Raw genomic sequence first — 17,403 nt, 5'->3', positions numbered from 1 at the left:
TGGGAAGAATAAATCAGAACCACAAAAGGGATGTTAGCAGAGCCAAAGTTATTTAGAGTTTAGGTTTCATAAAGCCATTGGCAAGATAAAGTCTTTTGTGGCTGTATACCAAACTTCTTAAAAAATAATCCAGAAAGATGTACTGTATGCTGAGCTTGGGGCTAACTTCATTAGTAGTCATCATATCTTATTCAAATTACACATACAGTTGGGTGTTTAAATTACAGGAAGACTTTGTGTTTAAGAGTTTCCGCACCATGCCGAGGCTTGGGAAAAAAGTCAGATTTGACACATAATAGGGATTGATGTGCTACTTCAAATGCTGGTGTTACTGGAAAGGAAGGAACTTCCACAGGAAGAGCAAAGGAAATAATACAGGAATCAATAAAGGATGCTAAAAATAGTGCTTGACTTGTCTTCCATGTAAGTCAAAATACCCTGCTCAAGAGATACACATGATATGTCTTGGCTGGTATATCCAAACTGCTCTTACTGGTGTACAGGCTGTCAGGATTTCCTCCAAAGTCAATGGAGAGAGGCAAGTGTCTCTGGAGGACAGTTCATCCCACCTACCTAAGGATTTGCCAGCAAAAAGAGAGTGCTGTAGAACCTGCCATTTTCCTAATTGCCATCAGCTTCACATGTTTAAAGTCAAGCATGTGCCTAATTAATTAATTTCCTGGAGGGTGTTCAGGGAGCTGAGCACCTGGCAGGACTGAACAGCTAGCTTGGAGGAAAACTAAGAAATTTGCAAATGTTCTGGATGAACCTGATGAACAAAACTGGGAAACAAGGAGAGCTTGCCTGCAAGGATGACTAAGTTGCAAGCTTGCAAGCATAACAGGTCCCAGGAGAGAGAATATGATTAGTTGGGTAATTTACAGGTAATATGCTTTCATCGTTTTCTACTTAGCATTAATTTTCTAAAGCACCAGGCAGGAGTTTGCTCAGAGGGGAGGAGAGAGGTAGCGGTAGAGCACAGGGCTGGGGTGACATTGTCCTGGGGGATGCCATGCCATGCCATGCCATGCCGTGCCATGCCAGGAGCAGAGCTCAGGCCTCTGAATCCCCCCAAGCCCAGCTTTGTCTGGCTATGTTTTTTCTCAGACAGAAGTTCTCTGGCAGCATCCATGAGCATCCTCCTTCCATCCACCAGGCCCTCTGACAACATCAGCACAGGGTGGTTGTGCTTGGAAAGGGGAACAGCCACAGCCATTTGCCTATACATTGAAAAAGACTTGATATTTTGGGATTTGAAGCAGAAGCTTCAATTTGGAAGTTCACAGGGATTTTAGCTGTGCAAAGCAGAAGCAAAACTGAGCAGTGTGAGTTGAGAGATGGTGTTGTTAACCAAGGCACTAACAAACAGTGGAGAATGTGACAGGGAAAATGATGGGTCATGTAGCTTTCTTCACACTTGGGATTAACCTTTCCACACTGCAGTGGCTGTTATATCTGACTAGGCAGCTGGTCAGATCTGTTAATTAGATCTATTTTAAGTCCATGTTTAGAGGAGAACTCTTAAAGAACAACAGATTAGATGAAGGACAAATACACTGGTATCCAAGGTTCTTCTGCTAAATGTGAGAAAACATGGTGTGGGCACAATTAAGGAGGAGATTTTTGTTTCTTATATGCTAGAAAAACCTATTATACAAACTCCTCAGGGCTCTCTACGCTCCTTAATGGGGATTCTGTGACTAGATTGGGAGCAATACAAGGCCCTAAATTTGAAGATTATAGCCTGTAACATGTCACAGAAAGTTTTTAACGTAGCCCCTCTTAATCAGCACCAGAAAAACATGTGCAAAGAATAATATCCTCCCTACATGCCTCCCACCTCCAGCCTCCCCATCTTGCAAACAAAAAGCTGCAAGAGCCAACAGATCTGCTCTGGCTTGTTTTATTTCACTTTGAGCTTATTAAAATGCTGTGTTAGCAGTTTATATTTGTTGGCACACTGTTATTTCAACGACATTTAAACAAAAACTACATAAGGAACAGGCAGATCAAGAGAGTAGCTCATTTAATTCTGTGTTTTGAAGGGATCCTATGTAGTATTATAATCACCAATTACATTATCTGTGCTATTTATTTGCTTTTGATTTACTTACTTCAGAGGATGACTGACTTCAGCCGTTTCCCTTTGTTTCTACTCATTTCCGCTTTCAGTTTCTCAAGTACCAGCATGACAAATACAGCAACAACCAAATTAGTCTACCAGCAGTGTTTACAACCCTAAAGGATTGTCTGTGTGGATGTTTAAATTAAATAGGAAAAAATAAATCTGTATTAAAAACAGTATTTATAATGTGTGACTGCACTCCCTTCTCCTCTACAAGGCCAGACCTTGGTATCCAAAGTCCCTGGAATGGAGTGAGAACTGCTTCCATGGTTGGCCATCCCCCAGCTGATAGTTGCTCTTACTGGTGTGAGGTTTGGACACGGCAGCAGCAAAGACTGCCTGCAGCCCTTTATGGGTTGGTACCATCCAGAGCACTGTTGCAGGCCTTTGTTTTGGCTTGATAAACACCCCTTTTAAAATCATTGCTGGTTCCCAAATAGGTTGTTCAGGAGCACTCAAATTGAGCTCTTACCTTCTCTGTACAAGTTGTAGCTACATCTGTACAAGTAAATTTGTTGTTCCCTGCTCCGTTCCCTGGCTCTAAGGGCCCCAGTACCATATGTTTAAGCTCTGCTACTCACCAAAGAGTGTGCCTATCTTAAGCTGCCTTCTGGGAATAGTTTTTGGGCCAGGAGATCTTTGGAAGATGCTCTTTGGCAGGAACTGTACTAACAATTTGACAATACTTTGCAATTGTTCAACAGTTTGAACAAAATTGTTTAATAACAGAACTAAAAGGTTCTGGCTCCTGGGAATGGTCCCAGGCATTATTATTGGACTATTAAATTAATGTTTGCATGTGACTCCTCTTCCTGCTGCTCAGCAAAGCTTGACTTGGTCCCACCCCAAGTTCCAGCCTTGTACTCTTTCATCCCCAAACTGAATATCCACAGCCAAGCAGCACAAACTTGATGCCATCACAAACTGCCTGAACTTCACACCCATGTTGTGTCTTCCAAACAATCAGCCTATCACTTGGGACTCTAATTTGAATGTCCTAAATAAATGTGAACCTTTTTTTACTATTTACTGAGCTTATGCAATTCCCAGGCAATCCTTAAAACTTTCCTGAAATTCAGGAACCAAAATTCAATTGACTTCAGCAGTAGAGTCGATATCACAGCTCTGTGGATGCTCTGCTTCTCTGGATTCACTGGTGCCTTCATATGGTGAGGAGTTGGGCTACAACTAAAAAGTTTTAAGATAAATTCATTTTCTGTGAGCTGCACAAAACAGCTTTAGCTCTCTCTCCTGAAGCCAAGCCAAGAGAAGGCAAAATGTTTCCTTTCCCATAGTCCAACAATGATAACATTTTTCATATCAGGTTCTTTTAAGAAAAAATATACTATGCCTGAGTATGTGGGGAATAAGTTCATCTGACTATTTCATCTCCATTATTTCTTCCCTTTCTTGTCAGCTTCATTTTTCCCCTAGGCTCTGAGAAATGAGCTATTTTTCCCTCTCTGTCACTGGAAATAAACAACTATTCCACGTGAGCTTTTCCATCAGGAAGCAAAGCTGAATCTGCTATTCCCCTACACACTGATTACCGATTGTTTGATCTCTTGGGTGTAATGGTGCTTCCTTTGTCCTGTCAAGGGTGATATCAATGGTGAAACCTCTGACAAAGGTCAGTGAAAATTTGAATCCTGTTATATATACACAACCCAGAATAATTCTGGGTCAGGTTTCACTGTCTACCAAGACCTCCCTCATCCTCACAGGGAGCCCTGAATGTCTTTCCTGTTCTCCACTTCTTCATCTTCTAAAGGTTAAGGAAGCTGGAGTGACAGTCAATCGCTCTGCAGGAGACCTACTGTAGGTTAGCATAAAAGTGCCGGAATGAGTCAATGCTTTACCTGCAGGAGAGCTTTGCCTTCCTCTTAGAAACAGAATGGAGAATGGTTTATATCACATTGCCCAAATAGGCAGGGAAATGGGAAAAATAGTCAGAAATTATTAGGATTTGGTGAAATAAAGATAAGGCATTTGGACAGTAAGTGGTCTATGGCCTGAAGGAAAGAAAACCTTGTATCGGGAAATGACAAGATGATGTGTAAATGCAAATGAAGAAGGGATGATAAGTTTGTGGTGGTGCTGGAGGAGAATCTTATCATGATGTGGAGTCTGGTATCAAAGGCTTACTCTGAATCCTGAGGAGGTGGATACAGTCCAGTCTGATGATCTGACACTGAAAAGCTTTCTTTTCTAGGAGGAGGAAGTCTTACGGGTATCACAAAGCCACTGGGTTGTCCCCAGCTGGGGAAACAAGGAGGGGAATCAAAATTTCCCAGGCTTTCATACAGAGAAGAACAGTGGTGGGGAATGTCATGGTAAAAGCAAGGAGCTGCTCCAGGCTTTGTCAGACTGTGCCCAGCCATAGCAGTCACTTCAGTGCTGTCAGCAACCTCACAACAAAGTGATGGTGGACAGCAGAGGAGGTAAAATGTGGGGTATCTGAAAGGCACAGTTGTCTAAAGCCACCTGTTTCCATCAGCAATAGGCTCGAGGTCCTTTGTTCAGAGGTGGGATGATCTGGATGAAACCTGAAGGCATCAGACAGCAGGGTCCTAAGGAGCTTCAGACAAATTCCTACAGGAAGAAATAAACAAACAAGAAGGACTCCTGGGCTGGTTTTGATGTTCTTTCACTCATATGGGCTCATTAGCAGACAAAATTGTCTTGCAGGCAGCACAGGCTCTTCTTCCTCACACACTTTTCCAGCTTCTCTGACAGGACATAATGACTTGCCAGCCGTCTTAGGCTCATTAGCAGCATAATTTCACATTTTAACTTTCCTGCTACTATGTTTGAGGGCCAATCCTGGCTTCCCTGTGCCTGTGAACTAATTCTTCCTGTTGTAGAGAAAACACTTGGCAGGGTATTAAAGGGAAAAGATACCTTTGGAGATTTTTTTTTTTTTCCCAGGATCACTCTTCAGTCATTTCAGTCATTCACTTTGAAGCTGATTTAAACTGGAAGACCTGTTTTTGCAATCTGGTGGCTGGCTTAAAAACTCACAAGTTCCAAGGTACTGCTTATCTTCTCAGGGGTACCCAAATTGCACATGACAAGCTCAGTGACAGAGGGTTCACCATTATTTTTTTATGTTTATGCCTGCCACCCACTCCTTTACTTAATCTATTTCCAGAACACCTAACTGGTAGCACATTCTTTAAAAAATCATTTTAAATAGAAAAGCTAGACATTTCCCATGAGAATCCCCAGGAAGAAATATGTAGGTTTTATCAGTATTAATTCTTAGCTGGCACTTCCTCCCAAGAGTTATTGTTCCCCTAAGAAATGGTTTTGAGGCAACTACACAACGTAACTTAAAACATGTTGCACATTAGTCCAGTCTCATCCTTTTCATGAAGAGAGAGGACCAGGAGCCAGCCAAAGCACTCTTTGTACTTGTCTTGCTTATGGCTATTTTATAGACTGTAACCTTCCTAATGAAGCACAGCCCACCAAACCTAGCTGGAAGGGACTAATGCTCCAAGCAGCTACTTGTAGAAAATGAACAGTACAGATTGATGTAGTTCTGCTGATGGGGTGTTAATGAACTTCCAGCCCAGAGAACCCTGTCCTGGATATGTCGTTTTCCCAGTTGCGTCAAATAAGAGATGGCGCATTTTCACAATTGTTGCACTGTAAGTAAAACAACCACTTTATGTGTAATGACACTCAGCTTTTAGCCTCAGAAAAATGTCAGCATTGAATACAAAGGAATAAATTTTAAAAAAAATTAGGGATTGGGACCAGCATACAGTACTACTCTTCCTGATGTGTTGTTCTGGCTTCAATCAGCTGGCAGACAGGAGTTTCTAGACCTAAAGAACATACCTGCAGCTCTGTGTTTATTTGCCCTGACAGTGTGTCTTACTTAAGTCTAAATGCTTTAGAACTAATTGAATCTTTTAGCCTTCACAGCATCCTATGGCATCCTGCTGTTTAATGAAATGCTATGGGGGGAATATATTTTATCTTCTTTGCTTTAAGCTCCCACCTGAAGGTTCCTGATTTTTGTCTTATGAGCAAGCACCAATAACTACTCCTTATTCACCTTCCTGTCCCCAGCACAGGAAGGGCATCAACCTCTTCAAGTGAGTCCAGGGCCACCAAGATGATTGGAGAGATAGAGCACCTCTCCTGTCGCACTATATTAGGAGCGGCGAGAAGTACGACACTACTCTCTTAGCTGCATTGTCCAAGAGAGCAAAGTTTATTACTCTTCATCTGCTTTTATAGACAAGTTCGAGAAGGTCCGAGAGGTAAAACTCTCATTGGTCATTAAAGTAACACATCACTAGCATGGGTTAAGTGGAACACCACCCCTGACTCTTTTCCTAAACACCACCTGCAAAGATTGTTGTCCTTCACCAAGGACTGTTTGGATTCTTTCTTATGCTTTCTCAGGCCAGAATGAGAAGCCTGTGTAACTTATTTTCACACAGGCTCTGTTCCCTGCTAGCTTTTTGCATTTAGCATCTACACTCTCCTATGCAGAAAGGCTGAGAGAATTTGTTTTGTTCAGCCTGGAAAAGTGAAGGCTTAGGGGTGTCCTAATTGTGTCCTCCCAGTAACCTGAAGGGATCCCACAAGAAAGATGGAGAGGCGCTATTTACACAGCAGAAAGAGAGAGTATGTTAATATCAGCTATTAGGAAAAAATTCTTTACTCTGAGGGTGATGAGGCACAGGAACAGGTTGCCCAGAGAAGTTGTGGATGTCCCATTCCTGGAAGTGTTCAAGACCAGGATGGATGGAGCTCTGAGCAAGCTGGTCCAGTGAAGGGTATCCCTGCCCATGGCAGGAGGTTGGAACTTGATATCTTTAAGGTTTCTTCCAACCCAAAGCATTCTGTGATTCATTCACTTAGAGATTTTATAACCTCTCCAATTTCTCCTCTCAGTCCTCTTTTTTTCCCAGACTGCAGAACTTCAGTTCATCTTTCGTATTAGAGAAGCTGTATCACACCTGTGGCCAGCTTTGTTGGCCCTTCATGCATCTTTTCAAATTCTGCCACCTTTGAGAGGTGGGTCTGGGACCAGACACCAGATAATGAAGAGAGATATTCACTGTGTGTTTATGTAATGACATTGCTGAAGCTTTGCCTTTCTCCTCCTAATACACACAAGAATCTATTTGTGTTTTCCACTAATACTGAATCAATGTCCCAGGAAATTGTTGTTTCAGATACCAAAGTGTCTGCACAGTGATTACCCAAACACCTCACATAGTCCTTACTACTTCACATGCCTCAAACTGCTTTGCATTAAATAAAAAAGTTGCTGTACTGCTTTTCAGGTGCAGGCTTGCCAGCAGGAATTCATAAGAGAGGCTACCTGCCACACACAGCCAACACACCTGGAATGGAGTGCCAAGTGTCCAGGCCAGCTCAGCAGGCAAGAGGAGCAGCCTGCCTCAGGTTCAGGTTGCCTGGCATTTCCTGGCATGAGATCCTGCCTTTGCTTCCTTAGGGCACTGCCCAAAGTGAGCAAGCTGAAATCTTCCCTGGGTGCCTACCTCAGGCTAGTTAAGTCTTGTTGGGAGTTGATTTCAGTTTGGGATTTCTGTGGTTTGGAGGGGGTTGTTGGTGATTATTTTGTATTGTTTCTCCCAGGCAAAACAGCTCTACCATTGCCAGGGAAGAGGGTAGGGAAGGTACCTCTTACCCATATTTAAAAGAAATAAATTGTGTGGTCTTTCATTTGGAAATTACTAAGCAGGATCTGAGAGAAAGATTGTATTCATGCAGATTACATTTCTACGCAGTGTTTTGTTGAGTACACTGAGCAAGAGACTGATGGCATCGCCGCTGACATGCGCCTAATTTCTTCCAAACATGTGAGGAGTCTAGTTTGAACAACTTTCAGAGATCTGAGTGGTTAAATTTCCAGAAGACCTTTCCTGGTTAGCCACTCACAGCTCCTGCAGGTCATGCTAGGCCAGGGGCACCCTAGTGAGGTAAAATCAGTCCTGTGAGCAGCAAGGACCCCAGACTTGGCAGGAAACAGCTCCAGGCTGCAACAGAAGAAAAAGCATCCAGCTAAGGAGAAGGAATGCAGTGAAGCAAAGGAGGCAGGGAAACTTTAAAGAAGCAATAGAGTAAGAGCAGGGGGACCAAGATTCACCTTGATGCAAAGGACTGACTTGCTCTGGAGAGGAAGGAGAGTAATGAGGGCAGTTTCTATTTACAGGACGCTGTTTTACCCCTGTTCTCCCACCTGGATCCAGACCGTTGAGCTCCCAGCCCTTACCTAGCATAGGTACCTTCATCTCACTCCACGTATGCCACTATATCAGGCACCACAGGTACCTACAGACTGGATCTCTGCTCTACAGACAGGCATTTTTTCTAACAAATTTCAAGTTTGAAGCATGGAGCAGGCTAAAACCAATTACCATCACTTCCCCCTGAAAAGCAACTGGGCTCATCAACATTATGCTGACTCCTCCCAAACACCCACCCTCCAGGGACAGCTTTCTCCTTGCACTCAGGAGAATAATGTCAGATCCTAGCCAGCTGCATGGCGCCAGTGCAAAGGGAACAAAAGCCAAGGCAGTTGTGGGAAAAAGGCCATTGTTCCAAAAAATGTAAGTGATGTCACTCTGCTCCCTAACAGTGTCAGTAAAGCATACTTTCCAACAGCAAGTGTTTCTCTCTTGCAGTTGCCTGCAGTGAGGGTAGAAGGCATGGAACAGATTAATCTGCTTTGCAGAGGCTGCATGATTATCATAAACCACCATTTTTCAGCATAGTCTCCCTTTCCCCCTGGACATGGAGCTGAGCAGCACAGTGGTGTGGGGCTGGATCCCTTGACCGGACCTCACCCGTCATGAGTGTGTGTGGGCAGCAGCAGCAATGGCGTGAGTGTACCTGTCCCCAAAGGGAGGAGAGCTGCTCGTGCTCCTCGTTATTGTACTCCCACTTACAAGTCATCGCCATTTGCATTGTGACATCTGCTAGAAATCTTAATCATGGGTTGTGGCCCCAGCGGAGTAGTCCTGAACAGATGTAAGAATTAAATTTCTAATTAACTTACCACCTTTTTGGCAGGGTGTCATAAACACAAGTTAATTAAGACTCGTGCTAAGCCTGTGTTGCAGAGTTACAGCTATTTCTCTTCATTCTGATTTAGAAATTAAGAAGATAAGGGACCAGCTCATACTTAGTCCTAAACCCCTAATCTCCTGCTGGCCTCTCCACTTTAGCCACTAGGTGCACTCCCACCTGACAGATCATCAACAAGTTTTGACCTGTTGTTGATAAAATTAACAGACTACATCCAGTGTCCCTGCAAAATCTTAAAGTTTTCTTAGAGAGCTGAAAATCATGAAGAATTCCAATGTTTGTTATTCTCCCTACATCACTGCCCTGGAAGTGCCTCCCCCCTTTCAAAAACCTGGGAGCTTACCATGGATGCACTCCTGAAGACATCCATACCCATGTGAATCATTAGGCAGGCAAGGGATGACTCTTAACTGTCCATGGGTTGTACCTCTCTGTCATTCCCATGTGGCTCTCATGACATCTGCACCTACAGCTGCTGAATCCAAGGAGTGAAAGCCAGATTTCCGTACAATCCACTCACGCTGCTCTGCCTGCATTGTGCTAAAACCCAGCCAGTATGGAAACCTATGCAGTGGGATGCAGCTGTAATATCTATGTCTTGTGAGAAACATCCTGGGAGATCAGGATGCTGGCACCCTCTGGTGATGCATCCCAGAGCTGTGTGTATAGGAGGACTACAGGTGGCTCTGCTGCAGAACCCTGCTGGTGCACCAGACATCCTCAGGTGGACTTTGGGCAAAAAGGGTGGAATAAGGCTTGATAGATATCCCGCCCTCCCTTTGGACCTTTACAGGAAAGGAGAAAACAACTTCAGCCTTTCGGTCTTGAAAGACATTTCCTTTCCTTTCCTTAGCCCTCTTGCTACTATCCATGAGCTGGGTACAAGTATTTCCAGGCTCCTCTAGCCTGAAAACAAGGGAGGCTGGGGCAAACTGGGCTTGGTGGGCATCACTCTTTACCCACAGGCAAAGCATGTGGGTAAACGATTCCTTTCCACAGGCAAACATTGAAATTGCAGTTCATTTTTCAGATTCTCTAAGGGAAAGCACAAGTAGAGCTGTCAAGGTAATCTCAGCCAGATGGAGCAACTGTTAAGAGGACTTTGAAATAACTCAAAGCAGACACTTAGAAATGGAGATATGCAGAATTAAGCAACTATAAAACTCTAACTTGGGGTTTCCATAAGCTCTTCATTGCACTTGCTAAGCAAAACTTGCTGATGTTCATGGTGATGATAAAAAACCCAGGCACCAGTCCTCAGTTAGTGGAATCTCATAAATTAAATCCTCTCTCTTTTATTTCATAATCTTTTTATTGCAGAATTGTTCTAGTAAACTAGCCTAAACCTAGAGTGCTGCAATCAGGCACCCTTTATTCAAACTCTTCAAGCTGTCAAGGAAAAAAACAAAGAAGTCTCTTTTAGCCCAGTTTTAATCCATCAGTTCTGAGATTAATGGGGTTTTTTATTATTTTTTATTCATTTATCGTGGATTTGGAAGAATTGGCAAAACTGATCACAGAGAAAGCTTAATTTATGAGTAAGTGTTGTAGTGCTTTACTACTCTGCAGTGCCCTTAGCAGTCAAAACAGTACTTATGAAAATACATCTTAGCAAATGTGCAAATTATTATGAAGCCCTTTCTACTGCTGTCTCATATTTTGAAGAAAATATTATCATTGAAAACTGGGGCTCCTTTGTTGAGCTGCTTATTCTGGTGAGCTACAGGCAGAACTGTACTTAGTGGGAATGCTGTTGAACAGATGGGATCCCTGTTTTGCACACGATTCTGGAATGCAATAAAATTGTTTGGTTCTGGGAAGCATTTTTTTCCTCTTATGACACTGTCAAAATGACCAAAAGGTCTCATTCTGAAATCCATACTCCCATGAGTAATTCTCATTCAAATTTCAGGAAAATGCAAGTTATGAAGGAAACAAAAATACAGGAGCATCACCTCTACTTAGAAATATTCTCATTTCCTGATCGTAAGAAGATGGAAAAGTGAACTTGCTTTGGGAGTATACAGATATAAAGAACCTGTGTACATTGCTAGCAGCAGGAACATGGGAAGGAAAATATGTAAGTCCATCAAAACCAAAAGCCTGCGCTTACTTCAGCAATCTGGCCTGGAGAAGTAATGTCAGAAATCTTCTGAGAGATTTCTCTTTTCAGCACCCTTGGCCAGCAATCCTGAACACTTCCCATCCCTTCTCACCTCACAAAACCATTCTCTTCAGCAGCAGAGGTTGGGGAAGTTAATTGGCTGAAACACAAAGGGCTAGATTCTAGACCAGTATAAATCATTGTGGCCCCCCAAAAATGCCACAGTGAGGCTCCATTGCTTTACACCCACCGAACATCTGGCCCTCAGCCTGTGGGAAGAGAATATAATGTGCCTCATGCTTCATGCATTTCTAAACAGCTGCTCCAAAGGACTTCTTCAAACCTCACATCAGGCTGTTTGCCTTCACTGAAAGCTCTGGAAAGGATTGATTGTTCACAACTGATTTAAATTTCAGTGATTGCAGGGCACAAAGGCATGCTGAAGGGCATCTCCAGTGTAGTAAGCCGCTTCTTGGCAAATCTCTTTGCAAGTCAGGTGGGTGAAGAAGAGATTATGTCCAGTCCCAGCCAATTAGGGCTTCACAGTGCCTTCCATACAGGAGTTTGCTTCAGTAGTTCTGACAGGATAAGGTGATTTCAGCCTGGTACAGCTATGTGTAGTAAGCATCAGATGGAGTTTGCTATGTGAATATATGACCTTTCCCTCTAGTTTTTTTTTTATTATTATTTTTAATCGGGAATGACATCTTTGAATCTATCTTAACGCTGCCGCTGGTCTAGCAGATCTGCCAAAGAAATTTTGCAAAGAGCAGACTTAAAAAGTCACCTGACAATTTTTAATCCTTTTTTTGCTAAGAAGCTTTCAGCTGCAGCGCGTTACATTTTTTAGGAATTCAAGTCAGTAAGCAAGCAAACAAGATTTGTTTGTTGTATGACTTGCATGGCTAGGACATATTATTTTATTATATCCTTTATTAGCAGGTGAGACTACAAAACACCACTTGTGAGAAGGCTTAACTTACCAGCTAGACATAGTGCCTTACAAATTACCTAAAGCTGCAATTCAGGAATATTGGGGTTGTTTATTAAAGGTGACATTTAGTCACTTCCTAAGTGGAAATAGTCAATAAATTATGTTCTCACGAAGATTCTGGTTGCTCTTGGCAGTTAATCGCATTCCATGCAAAGCTAAAAACCTCTCTGTGCTTTTGGTGAGGGAATGAGCCAGTCTGGGCAAAATTCATACTCTCTTACCCTGTTACCATACCCTACACTTCAGCTGCTAGGAAACAAAGATGGTAGATGGCATTCAGATGAGTTAAATTGCTACCCAAAGAGATTAAAGCCAGTTTGTGATTTAAAAGAATTGCAGAAAGGTTCCACAGGCAGGATTCTCTGTTCACTGAGCAAGTTAGATAAGCACTTCAAAGGAAGGAGTGATTATATCTTCATGACAGCAGTTTTCTCCAAAAGACATTAACTTTGAAAATTAACAACACCAATTTTCTTTCCAGATCTAATCAGCTTAACTCCATTAGAAAATTTGGTAGCTACTGCAGAAAAATTACTCCAGTGTCATATTGTGTTTCAATATTCAGTTTCACGCAGAAAAAGTGTTTGCCGTCTGCAAAAATTTTTTTGATAGCATTGGACTAATTAGAAGCTGTATGCTGCATTTGCCAACTTCCAATTATGTTTCAGTTTCCTGGAGAAGTAGGACCAGAAACAGAGGTAGAAGAGAACCAGGCAGACTTGCACACCCTAGGCCTGTGATCAGCAGTACTTTAAATCAATAATATTTTAAAAGTATTTGCAGTAATCATTTTAACACTGTAAGCAGCTGCTATCTGCAGAGCAGCACATTGTAAGCGAAGTTTTTAACCTGTGTGGAAGTAGAAAGACCTACTTCTGGACACTGTGAAGGGATGATATCTATTGCTCTGCTGCAATGAATGACATCTGGGAAATGTTATTGCTTTACTTGTTTTTCTCCTTGGTAAAGAGCAGAAAACCAAGAATCAAAGCAATTGAAAAGGAGGTAAAGATCATTAAATTCTGCAGATTTATGTACAGAACAAATAAAGTTTGAATATTTTTGTATTTCATGGGAAATGTTGAATCCTGGAGAGTCATGTAGTTGAAGCATACTTTGGATGCAGAATAAGGAGCATGATCCTCTCTCTTCCCTCCTTCCAATCCTAAACACATCTTTAGCAGAAAAACTCATCTTTAGCAGAAAAACTCATCTTTCTCATCCCTGTAAAGCGCTGCTGCTTTTAATCCCAGTTGAGGTGTGATTTGGAAAAAGGACAAATGATCTCATAACCTACCTTACTCCCTCTCTTGCGATGCTCAGAGTTTAGCTGCTGGGGTTGTGGTATCCCAGCAGCTTTGGTTCCTGAATTCTTTTCACGCTAATACATGTCAAGTGTAACTGGTTATATTATGTTCACTGGTAAAGCCAAATGGGAAAAATTTCAGCTGACACAAGAGCATGTTGGTTTATCTGCTGAAGCCAGAGTACCTGTGTGTAGACAGCTTGGGGACCTCCATCCACTCCCCCAGAACATCTCTCTGGATAAATACTGGGAGCTGCAACAGCAAGTGCTCATCCTCATGCTTGCTTTTGAGCTCTGCATGCAGCTCAGCAGGTGCCATTCCCTCAACTACTGCTCTGGTCTCCCCTCTTCAAGTGTTTTGTAGTAAAGTCATACAAGAGGTTTCCTCAAATGCTTCATCATCCTTGAGAGAAAAGAAGCATCAAGTTCCCCACGCCTTGAGAACAAGCCTTCACTCTCTCTGCTCTTTCTGCTCTTAAATGCACATACATCTCTCGTAGGCCTGAAGGCAAAAGCTCTTAAAAGGAAAGAAAATGAAGATATTTCACTGCCACAAGGGATGAAACAATGGAAAACCATTGGAGCAGCCAGTCTCTGGTCCTGGAGCATCCATTACTGCTGTGGCTGGTGGCATTATTCTTCTTGTTCCCTTCTAGGTAGCTCCTGCACTAGGGCAATGGATGTTCCCTGGCATTGTACTCTGAGTTTGATGAAGTGGAAACTATCTTCACTGTGGCAGGAACATTGCTCGCTACAAGCAAAACAATAGTTGTCATCCTCCCTCTTCCCCTCTTCGTGCTATGCCTTATTTTGGTATACATTTAAAGAAACCAAAACCAGTCTGTCATTTCAGTAGTTTCCCGAAGCACTTCCCATGTGCTATTTGTAACTCTTGCAAGTTCAATGCAGGGTGTAGAGTTAGAAAAATAACTCCTTGGATGTGAATCTGGGGTATTTTTTACCTCTCAGAGCATGTAGATGACTTGTTAATACTGATGAGGCGTGCAGCAAGTAGAGGGAAGCCCCTTGGAAGCTGAAAACCAGCATTACAGGAATGTGTCTGGCACATGTTGCAGCACTTTTTATTGGTCTGGTAAATAAAAAGCAGTGAAAACAGGAAAATCTGAATATTTTTTAAATGGTCTGTTAGGATCCCTACACTGTGGTTTCCTTGCCCAGTTTAGGGCAAGAAACAAGAGTATTTGGTGAAGTGCTGCATGCAGGAAGGAGCTGGCTGACAGCAAATGTGCCCTCTCCAAGTTCCACATGCATCTTGGGAGCAAGGCTGCAAGAAAGGGCTGAGAGACGGGCACACGGGAAGAAATGGTGATTTAAAAGCTCTGCAGGTCAGAAGCAGGGTAAAGTAACCACAGATTACTAAAACAGATGAAGATTTATAGAAATTGTCAAAGGAATGCTGTGCCCTTGGCAAGCGATGAGAAAAAAAAAAAATCCTGAAAGGTGGCTGAGCAAAAGCAGTTAAATTAAAACCATCTTTGTGACCGAGTCTGAGGAAGAAAACAGCTGGCAGGGGCTGCAGCGCCTCGCACAACCCAGGCTGCGGGAGCCTGGGAGCACCCCCAGTGCTTTGGTTCCTGCTGGTGCATGGAGCCAAAGTCACTGCTCTGTACAGCACAGCACGGGCAGGGAAAGGGGAGGTAAAGGAAAAAGGAATTTTTTCAAGTTGCCCCAGTCATGCCTCAGCTCTGCTCTGGAGGAAAGGGACTAAAGCTGCAACTAATTCGGAAATAGCGAAAAGAAAAATGTATCTTAGAGAATTTGCAAGAATAGACTGAACTGGATTTCAGGGCAGCTTGAATGAGAAGCATTCACTTTTAATAAATTATTAAATGCTATTAAGAAACAATATTGATAAATTATACATAATTGATACTTATGTAATATTCTATTATTCTGCTAACAAAATAATAGAGCCAGTTTCTCATACCGTGACCCCCTGTTTTAGCTTAATTAATAAGCTATCCAGAAACGGATCATTTCTCAGATCAGAGTGGGTTAAGGGTATATACACTGACCTACAAAAGGATGGATATTTAACTCAAATGGAGAAAAAACAGCAGAAATCAGATTTTGTTGATGAAATTTGAAAGGAACCTGTGCTAGCAGTAGCCTCTTTGGAGGTATAAAAAGCATATTTCCTCATATTAGTGTATTTACCTTGCTTCTGTAAGTGTTTAATGCAAGGCTGAAAAATTGGGAAGGAATGGAATAGCCAAAAAGCAGCTTTTTTTACAGGTGAATTAAAAAAAAGAGAGGCAGTAATCTACTAGTTCTAAATTCTTGTAGGATAGAAGCAGAAAAAATATTAGCTCCACTCCTCAAATAAAGTAATATTTGTCCTCAATATACCTGTTAGTTTCAAAGACAGATCATGTGGTGATGGAAATATGAACAGGATCTGCAATGGCTGGGGAAGGGAGAGTGGAAATCCTTTTAGCACTGCTGGTAAATAATCCCCTGTTTTATGCTTTCAAACATATATCTTCATTCTTAATTAATTCATTAGAGTTTACCAGCTTTTATCTCACCCAAAAATATATATAATTAAAAAAAAAAAATTCACAGAATTCTCGTTGGGGTTACACACAACTTGGTAGGCATTATTAGTCTGAAGAGTCTTTATAAATATAAAAGAGATGGTAATGAAACATTTGCACTACCTGAAGTAAGCATAAAATAAAAGACAATCAGGTTTAATCTGTACTCCTCAAATGGGCATCACAAATACAACAAGTACCAAATTTAAAGACTAAAATTAAGACTAAAATTGCTTGCTCATTTCTTCCTATTGAGAACTTTGTTTCTTAAAAAAAAAAACCCAAAACCAAAAATAGACCAAAGAAATTGAAACAAAAAATTTTCAAAAAACTGAAGAGCAGTCTTTCAGCTACTGATTAACTTCATGCCAGTGAACAGTCCTTGTTGCTCCAGATGTTGAAACACTAAACCATACAGATACAACTACTGGATTTCAAGATCCATCTTTACATTGAAACATCCCAAAAGGGCTGTTCAGCCTCTGAGCACCCCAGGGATGCTGTGTTTTCCTGCTGTGATGGCCAAGGCCAAGCTGAGGATGTATCTCCACAGCTTAGCCTTGGACATCACAGCAGGAAAGCAAAGCTGCTGCATTGCTCATGCTAAGATGAAAAGAGGAAAAGATCAAGTTCATACAAACATTTCCTTTCTCAGCTCTCTAGACTTTATTTTTCCAGTTTAATTTGCAGCAAGCCTTCCAAACACAGTGCAAGGCCAGAACATGTGGCGAATGTTCATTTCAGGTCCATTTTCCAATAAGATGGAGCTGTTTGTCTTTGGCACATGTGCTTTGATCCTCCTACTTGGAGTCACATGAAAAGTCAACTCAGTTCTTGTTTTTTGCCCCGAAATTCGTGGGTATTCCCATCACTGCCATTGACACCTGCCCAGAAAGCCTGGAGGAGAGATGGGTGGCTTGTAATGTCTGTTAGGACTTTGTGCTCCTCGCTTAGACACGCAGATGATCCTAGGAGATGTCGAGCAGCAGAGAGCTGGTTGCACAGGTTTGTGCCGTGTCCTGAGCTTCTGTACATCACGATTTGATGTTTTGGGCAGGATTGTGTAGGAAAAAAATACCGCTTTCAAAGGCTCTCAGTGACTAAAAGATGCTGACTGAAGGAAGGTCTGTTAAAATTAAAAAGATCCTTGGCAGAAGACGTAAAGAAGTTATTTCGAGTTATATTCGAGATTCTCAAATTAATAACCTACCTAATTACTAAGAGGTGCTAGAAGAGGGA

The sequence above is a fragment of the Poecile atricapillus genome, chromosome 2, assembly GCF_030490865.1.
Source record: "Poecile atricapillus isolate bPoeAtr1 chromosome 2, bPoeAtr1.hap1, whole genome shotgun sequence".
Lineage (NCBI taxonomy): Eukaryota > Metazoa > Chordata > Aves > Passeriformes > Paridae > Poecile > Poecile atricapillus.
The sequence above is the reverse complement of the archived record's forward strand: the minus strand, read 5'-3'. Positions refer to the sequence as shown.